Source organism: Amblyomma maculatum, chromosome 6 (assembly GCF_055883805.1).
Source record: "Amblyomma maculatum isolate TAMU_Amacu chromosome 6, ASM5588380v1, whole genome shotgun sequence".
NCBI classification, from domain to species: domain Eukaryota; kingdom Metazoa; phylum Arthropoda; class Arachnida; order Ixodida; family Ixodidae; genus Amblyomma; species Amblyomma maculatum.
Window position 1 is genome coordinate 97,801,353 of NC_139349.1, and position 8,656 is coordinate 97,810,008.

Consider the following 8,656-nt stretch of genomic DNA (forward strand, 5'->3'; position numbering starts at 1 on the left):
AATTGGTACAAATACATCAATAAAAGATCGTGGTTGCCATGCCTCTTGGCTGACAACCGTGTCTAATGGACTTTCATTACAAGTTCGCCCATCAGACTCAAGACCTCCTCCGCAGCGTCTTGCTGCTTCAAACTTTCTTTTAGTTTATAGTTCAACAAAAAATCACATACAGATCGTGCATCGACATCATAGTGTCTATAAGCCATCCTACTCCTCCAAATACTGTGAAGGCCCAATAGCATGATGAGATCATACAGAAAATCATCATTAGCAGTTGTCAAGTACAGAATTCCACGTGGCGTCAATGGCAGGTCTTTTTTAAGTGTCCTTTCTAACACATCCCAGTAAAACACCGCATCCCAAAAATCCAGGAACACGTGCTTCAACTGTTTCAGGTTTCCTACATATTAGACAGTTTGAGCCCCAAGGTACAAAAAGGCCCTTTTCTTCCATCCATGTTTTGACTGGGAGGGTTCCTGTATGCAATTTAAAAAAGAATGGTTTTACGCCCGGTGCAACAGTCATGTTTTTAACTCGCTTGAGCACGTCTTTCCCTGGGCCTGCACAGTATAAGGTTCTGTACAATGGAGCTGGGAACAATTGTGAAATAAGATCCTTGTACAGCCGCTTAGGTGGTACCGTCGGTAAATACTCTACAGAGTACCGCGCGCGCAAAAACCTGAAAGACCACACCACTTCTCGCATGTGGCACTGCACCACCACGTTGTGCAAAAGCCATGCCATTACTTTCAAGCCGAACCTAACCGTGTTCATGAAGATAGCTCTCGCGTAACGCCAGGTTTAATCAACAGCTTAGCCACAGCTAATTGTTTTAATTCGAGTGTAAGACTTCTAACTTATCCAAAGTTCCTCTTATTGAAAAACTTTGTAATTAAAGGTCATTGCTTTTCGGTGATGAAAAGGCGCAAGCGGGATGCCACGTACGTAGATGAACGATTTATCTCCAGATTCATCAGAGATAATTCTTTTCCGAAGTGTTGCGATATATTCAAGGTTATTCACTTGTCTGAGTTTGAGAGGCGATAAGAAAATAAATTCAATCATATGGGCCAGTTGTCCATATCACCGATTTTGAATAAAGATAAATGAGAACAAATACAAACATTCATGGGGCATATATAAACTATAACAAGGAGGAACAATTACTGCTGGACTGATAGGCGCGAATAAAATATACTTCTGAACTTTAGAGATCACGCGCTGCAAGAAACACTAGCTGAATACGAATAATGAATAAAAACCAGCCTCGATTGCACCTAAGTGCGAAACTGAAATTTTCCTCTTTTGACAAAGGTTAGCAACAGAAAAGAAGAGGTAATGGTTTGTAGGAGCGGGTAGTCGGAAATCACTACATGAAAAAAAAAAAAAAAAAAAAACCAAAGCAAAAGTCGCCATTTTATATGATTGTTATCAGCCGGCGGTCTGACAACGGGTCGGGGTTTAGGGCAGGGGAATCGTGAGTAAAGGCTGGATGTGTGGGCAGGTGTATATGCTAACAGAGCACGTATAGTTTAATCTAACATCTAACTGGAGTATAAAAGCCTTTCCTCGGAAGCGTGGTATCACATTTCACCTCCAGCTTGAACGCGAGCCGTACACCGACCATGAGGACTCTGGTAAGTGGGCAGGCTTCCTACTCTTGCGCTTAACTAGGTGCACTGGCTGCTACAATTAATGACACAAAAGCTACAAAGGTGTCAGTAGATTTAGGACGAAAAGTGATATGCTGCTTCCAAATGTACAACTATTGCATTTATGTTGTTCCCGATTTGACAAACAGGTTTATTTGTCCCCTAATTTCATACGCGATGACTTCTCAAAGCTTTGGTAGGTCGTAAAAGCGATTCTTCACTACTGTTGTTCAGTATAAAGCGCACACTCACCGGTTTTAAAGGTACTTATTTATTTACTTATGTCTCTTTAGACTTTTCGGTGCCTAGTAATAACGGAAGACAATGTCTACACGCAACAGACGCTTCAACTATGTAGTGTAGGTACGCCGCATCTACATTCTGAGTAACCATAGGCCTGGCATAACAATCAATGTTTGTGATCTAGTTAATTAAATAAAAGGGCCATGTATTGCAGCATTGCAAGGGTTGTGCCACTGACAGGCTAAAATTGTCCCTTACTTACCAGCGTACAGACTTAGGGTATTTAAAACCTTTCGCGTCCATTAGGGAAAGGGCGGATGTGTTTGAACATGTAAGCGTTTAAAGTTTCTCCACAGACCTATGGCACATGAATTTTCTGTAGAACTTTATTTCATCCTTTGCCGCCATAAATTTGCGCGCCGAGTGCTCTCGCTCTGAGGCGGATTTTCACAAAGAGAGAATTACATCGTGTTGCGTTCGCATAGATAATGCCTGATCACTATGCTATTTTAAATGACGCCATTAAGAGAGGCATTATTACGAAAGATAATTTTTTATCACGTTGTATTATAAGAGCCCTGAGTTGGCAATGATATTGATATGAGAAATGTGACATGAAAGGAAGCTTAAGTATCAAATGATAAAGCAAAGTGAACTAGACTTTAACCGGCCAGTGGAAAATTATAGCCAACATTTTTGCTTCGAGATAGCCACTGCTCATAACTAGCGTAACTTCGCAGGTGGTTGTTGCTGCTGTCCTTTACCTTGCCGTCTCGACGGTCGTGGCCATTGGCTTCGGACGTGGTATTGGCGGTGGAATTGGTGGTGGCATCGGCGGTGGCTTCGGCGCCGGTATCGGCGGTGGCGTCGGCGCCGGCATCGGCGGCTTGGGTGGCGCTGGCCTTGGAGGCGCTGGCCTTGGAGGCGTCGGTCTTGGCGGTGGCGCCTACGGTGGTGCCTATGGTGGTAGCTACGCTGGTTCTTACGGAGGAACCTACGGTGGTGCCCGTGGCGGCATCTTCGGCTAAAGGTTTGTTCTTGCTACCAATTATTGGCTCCATTACTAGCTTATGAGCATGTTTAATGGAGCTTGTTAAGAAAAAAAGCAAGTTGGTCTAGCTGCATGCGATATGGTAAATGTAGCAAGCCAGGGAAACATCAAAATTCATCTAAAAAAAAGAGACAAATTTTGCATTGTTTCGAGAAAAAGGAAGTTGGTAGGTAAAAGTACAGGTGTATTACTGAAGCTGCATACGTTATAAACGAAAACGGTAAAATTAATGTTAAAATTGCTTTCCCTAAATGTATTGTACACGAACGTTTAATATCGCTTCTTAGCCTAGCTTGGCGACAGTCACTGATTAGAGTTCTGCTTCCTTACTTTTGCAGAGTAAACTTGGACATGAGGACCCCACGAGCAGGAGACTGTGACTCAGTACAAAGCATGTAATTAGTTGTGAATAAATAAATATTATTAAATATCATTCATCATGTGTTGTGCCTTGTTTCTTATGGAGGAACATATAAAAATCAGGATTTATGGATATTTTCTTGACAGGAATTGCCGCCCTACTAATTTCAAGAGTGGGTAATGAACGGCAACATTATGTCCTCTCATCCTGCTTCATTTTCTGTATAGGGGGAATACCGAAATGACGTAGCTTTAGAGTTTTGTTGATTTTGAAGAGTCGATAACAACAGAAGCTTTCTATCTGTTGCTGCTCCGTCATCCGTTATATACAAAATCATCCGCGCAGTGTGACAGAGTTAGGAACTTTTCATAATAACAAGTGCGCTATATGCAGTAAGCCAGTGTAAGGTAGACGTTTTCTTAATAAGCATCACATTTAAAATTCGTGAAGTGCTTTTGGGTACTGAATTATAGCCGCAAAATATTGCTGCGATCTACTGTAACGTTTATCTGTTGCTTCCAACAACCGCTGACATGAGCCTTGCTTGTATAGCGCGCAGAACGATCTTGGGCCATTATTTGTAACAAGCGGATTTATCACTTTCTCTGTAGCGCAAGATGGGCCCAGATTTATCACGAATGAAGTTTCGTGGGACGGATTTCACATTGTTTCAAGCTATTGTAGTTTCGTTTGGCTGGTTTATCTAGGCGTTCTTATGTTGACTTTAAACTGAGCGCCGCAGCATTCGTAGTTCGGCAACCGCCAAGCATGCTTGCTACTACGGATGCCGCAGAGTTGCTTAGTTATCTTGTGGGCGCAAGCAAATAGTATGGAATAGTTCACTTAGATGTAACGCCGGCCTCTTCCTTTGCTGTCTTCGTAATTGTCGCCATTACGTGACAATATACAGGCTGAAGCAGATTGGCAAAGTTGGTGCGCCCTTTAAGAAACACCCATTTCATTATATTTGCGAATGTGGATGCTATAGAACATTATTTGCGATAACTAAAGCTTCACGTTATCTTCCTTCCGAGCTCCAAAGAAAGCCCGCGAAATACAAAAACTCTCACTTGACTAGCGCATTCGCACGCCACGATTGTGGTCCTCCTAGTCTTGGTTTGAGTTAATGAAATCAGACTCGGCCGTGGCTCCACGGCCCCGTTCAGTAGCAGGCGGATATGCCGGCGATGGCTGCTTCGCCCGACTCAGCCAGTCAGCGCATGTAACAGTGAAGTTGCGGCCAGCTCGCTGCAGATATCGCCAATACATTAAATTTTCTAACTTCAGTACTTAATAAGTCAGGAAAAATATATTATTAACTAATTAATTAATTGTACAAATAGGAAATTGCCTCTGGTTCACAAGGCGGCTGGCAGCTATATGCAAGTGGTTTCTCTGGCCTACCTCAAGTGTATAATTTTTTCATCGTTGGCTAAAGTTAGTTTGTACACGGTCTATAAAGCTCAGCTTTAATTAAGCCGTATGGGCGTGCCAGCGTGGCCTAGGGGCAACTTAAATGCAAGGGTTCAGACAGTATGATTCTCATATCATCCTGCAATATAAAGAAGACGGACTTGGCGTCCCGTCGCAAAACGTAAAATCACTTTTCCTTCAGACAACTCTACATCCATTCAGAGAGCGGCCATGCTACCGCCTGTCAGCGCCCTGCGCGTGATTTTTCGCACACACTGCCATCTCCTACGGAAGATTTTCAGTGCACGGGGTCTTAAGAGCTATTGCGTTAACAGAGGTCCGTTTCGTAAATTTCTGGTCAAATTTTATCATCATCAGATGCTGCAGCAGCCAGCCAGACTATACATATTGCAGGCCGAAGGCGCCTCTCCCATAATCCTCCAATTAACCCCGGTCCTGTGCGAGCTGTATTAGCATAATCCCTGCGAACTCCTTAATCCCAACCACGCACATAATTGCCAGCTCCTGCTATGTTTGCCTTTCTTTGCAATTCAGTCTGTCACCCTTAGTGATCATCTGTTACATTGCCTTTGCATTACATGTCACTCCTTGATTTCATTTCTTCTTGATTTCTACCATCAGGTGACTAACTATAGTTTGTTCCATGGCCCATTCTACACACTTCCTGTGTCATACAGTTACATCTAACATTTTCTATTCTGTACCTCTCTGCGTATTTCTCAATCTAAGAGAACCCCTTTCGTTAGCCTCCGCGTTTCTGCCACATATATAGTTGAGTACCGGTACCGTAACCTGTTATTTCTGCCTTGTCTAGCGCGCTCCAGCCCATTCTTATTCTTCTAGTTATTTCCATTTCGTGATCCAGATATCCGCCAGCTACTTGTCTCAAGTAAACGTATTCCCTTGCTACTTACAGTGTCTCGTTACGTATGGTAAGCTGCTGATCCTGTGCGAGGTTGTTGGGCATTACTTTAGTATTTTGAACCTTAATTTTCAGACTGACCGCTCTGGCTGGGATGTCTAGATAACAATCACTCTAGGTAATTCGTCCCCTGAGCTATTTTAGCAAGATAATGTCATCAACAAATCAAAGATTACTCATGCACGTACCCCTAACTGTTCCCATTCCAAGTTTCTTTATACTTCCTGAAAATAAATGGCAAATAGTACTAGAGAAATCGCATCTCTTTGCCGAACATCCCTCTTGGTAGATTTCAATGCATTTGAAATTCGATCTTGTGCATTCAATATTTTTGGATAGTGCAACTCTTGAATTTGTATTGCTCAATAACGAGTTTCTTGAGTGCTCTCCCAGATTCTTCGTTTGCTGCCATCGACCTTGTCCCCATCACCTGACAATATTTCGCTGAATATTTTCTTTGACTCCAGGCTCACTAATTTAAGAAGAAAGGAATAAAACAGCATGAAGCAAGACGGGAAATGAAAGGAACAAACACATGCGCTGACTAACAACCGAATGGTTTATTGCTACATGGTAAGGCAGGATATATAAAAAAAATGTATAAAGTCATTTCCTTTATATGCTTGCTCACCTGTAGCAATTAAGCATTTGGTTGCTAGTCAGCGCATGTGTTTGTTCATTTCATGTATCATCTTGCTTCGTGCTGTTTTATTCTTTTCTTCAATATGTACCAACCACCCTCTTCTGGAACACAAGCTTAATTCGATAATTGTTCACACGAGCCCGTAACATGTTTACCTACGCTCAGAGATATTCTTGTATATCTGGAATGTCAAACCTCGCCTAAGTTGTGCTACGAATGAAAAATAAACTTTGCATAGGTTCCGGGCTATACGCGGCTAGTATCGCTTACATCTAAGCTGCCCAATTGAATACAGCGCCTCGTTCCTACACGTCTAGGGCACTAACGGTACCTTGTAACAGGAATCTTCCTCCATGGTATACTGGATTTCGAATAGAGCTCCCGATATAATCGGCGCACTTTGATGGTCGAGTTCGTTTCGTTTAGGTGGTCGAAAGAAACCTGCGCTTGGATCCCTTTACACATTGCTTATGCTTTCCCTGCTCATGTGATAACTTACGACTTTATGCTAACAAGGATGCGCGTGGTTACATGGTCGCTAGTTGAGGCACTGTATTTAAGCGAGCAGCAAAGTCCGTGCCGGCGAAGGGCGAGCATACGCGAACAAGAAACTGCAAGAAAGGCTGCTGACGGGAGGCATTAGGGAGTTATAGCATAGCGCAATCCCGGGACTCGCTACACAATGAGCTAGTGCGGGGTGCCACAGCGCATGCACAGAACGCCTTGAGGGCAACAGATTGTGTCACATGCTCGGCTGCGGTGCGCAGGTCTGCCGCGTAGGAACCCATTAGCGCTCATGCACGAGGTCAGCGAGCATGATGCCTTCTACACGCTCTCTCTCTCTCTTCGAATTTCACGGTACTATGGAAAGCTGCCGCGCCGCGTTGTCTAAAGGCAATCCGCAACAAGGAGAAGTACTCCAAGTGTGCAGGTCTCGGCAGGCCCGCAGTGTGGATGATGTTGCCGAAAAGTGCAGAACTTAAAATAACAAAGGAGCGATCACCGCTTGTTACCTTGACATCTATGTCCAGTACGCTGGGCCAGCTCAGCTTAAGAGCTAGGTAGGTGAGTGTGTCGAGGTTTCTGGGTCTGCCAGTATTAGCGGGCCACACGAAGCCAGCCCCCAGGAGCCAGGCCTTCGCGAGCGATCTGTGGTCTTGTCGAGACGCGTACCGGGTTGTAGCAGCAGCGATATAAGGCGGCTAGTTGCTGGACGGCATTTTGTCCTGTGGGAAGCACTTTGAAGTCCAGAATCAGTTGCGACACGACTGCCAGCGAAGCTTGGCAGTGCCCCTCGGTCACAGAATATCAGTTGCGCCGAAGCCAACCGTGGCAGACGAAGTGGCTGAAGTTGTCGACAGGAGAAAAATATTAATTGATGGAGGCGCGCAGAAGGTGCGCGAAATTTTTGCAGCCAGGCGTGATGCAGTAGGCGTGGCTGTTTCTAGTCGTGTATGCTACAAATGCTGTCAGTAACATCAAAGTTGCCACAGCGGTCAGCAGGATACAGGCTGCAAGAAACAACTGTTCTTGTTGGCCTGCAGAGCTCTCCCTCGTAGCAGCAAAACGTTCACGATCTGCGCACGAATGCAGAGCGTAATCGGTACTAGTCACAAGTGTTATGCATTGAATCGGCATCTTTCCTTTCCAGTATTATACTAATATTTCCCAGCATTATATGAATTCCGAGTATTATAACTGCCCAAATTCCAGTTGAAGTTACTGCTCCTGCTGATACAGGGCGGAAGAAAAGTGCTATTGGCTTAAGCTTCTTATTTTCAGTGAAGGATACTTTAAGTAGTTTGTTAATGATCGGTACCTGTTCTATGCCCAGATAAATTGTGATGATCACTATCGGTGTAATTTATTAGAAAAATACTATATATAAGCTGTCAACGTTTAGGCAATGCAGGGGTATTTAGCACTTCATGTGTGGACGGAAAATATTACCGCTAATATGTTAGCTTCAACTGCATGTTTATGCAGTTGAAGCTAACACATTAGCTTCAACTTAGCTAACATTAGATAACACTAGCTTTCAATCAATGTACGTCCATTTAAATGTAGCATTGTACCAAGGATGAAAATCCTGAAGTTCTTTTGTGTTAAGGCCCCGCCATTGTGATTTTGGGCACCAAGTTACGCGAATGTATGAAAGCTACCATGTTGGCTGCTCAGGTGGCATCTCGACTGCGCACATTAAGCCCTTACTGACGTCCTACTGTAATCGTACAAAAGAGTAGGCTTCATAATGGCGTTTCCGAGACAAGTGCAATCTTCCGAGACAGGCGCAATCAAAGCGTTGGAACTAGATAGCAGTCTTCTTCTGTCCTTTATTTGTGTTGCACAT

The 8,656-nt window shown here is 43.9% G+C and overlaps 1 long non-coding RNA gene across 1 annotated transcript; it reads left to right on the plus strand.

Moving 5' to 3' along the window:
* The first annotated feature begins 1,514 nt into the window (after positions 1–1,514).
* LOC146186366 (uncharacterized) lies at positions 1,515–3,381 on the plus strand. Its single transcript, XR_014708098.1, has 3 exons — positions 1,515–1,637; positions 2,636–2,925; positions 3,285–3,381. It is a non-coding gene; the product is annotated as an uncharacterized LOC146186366 (long non-coding RNA).
* The last annotated feature ends 5,275 nt before the right edge of the window (positions 3,382–8,656 follow it).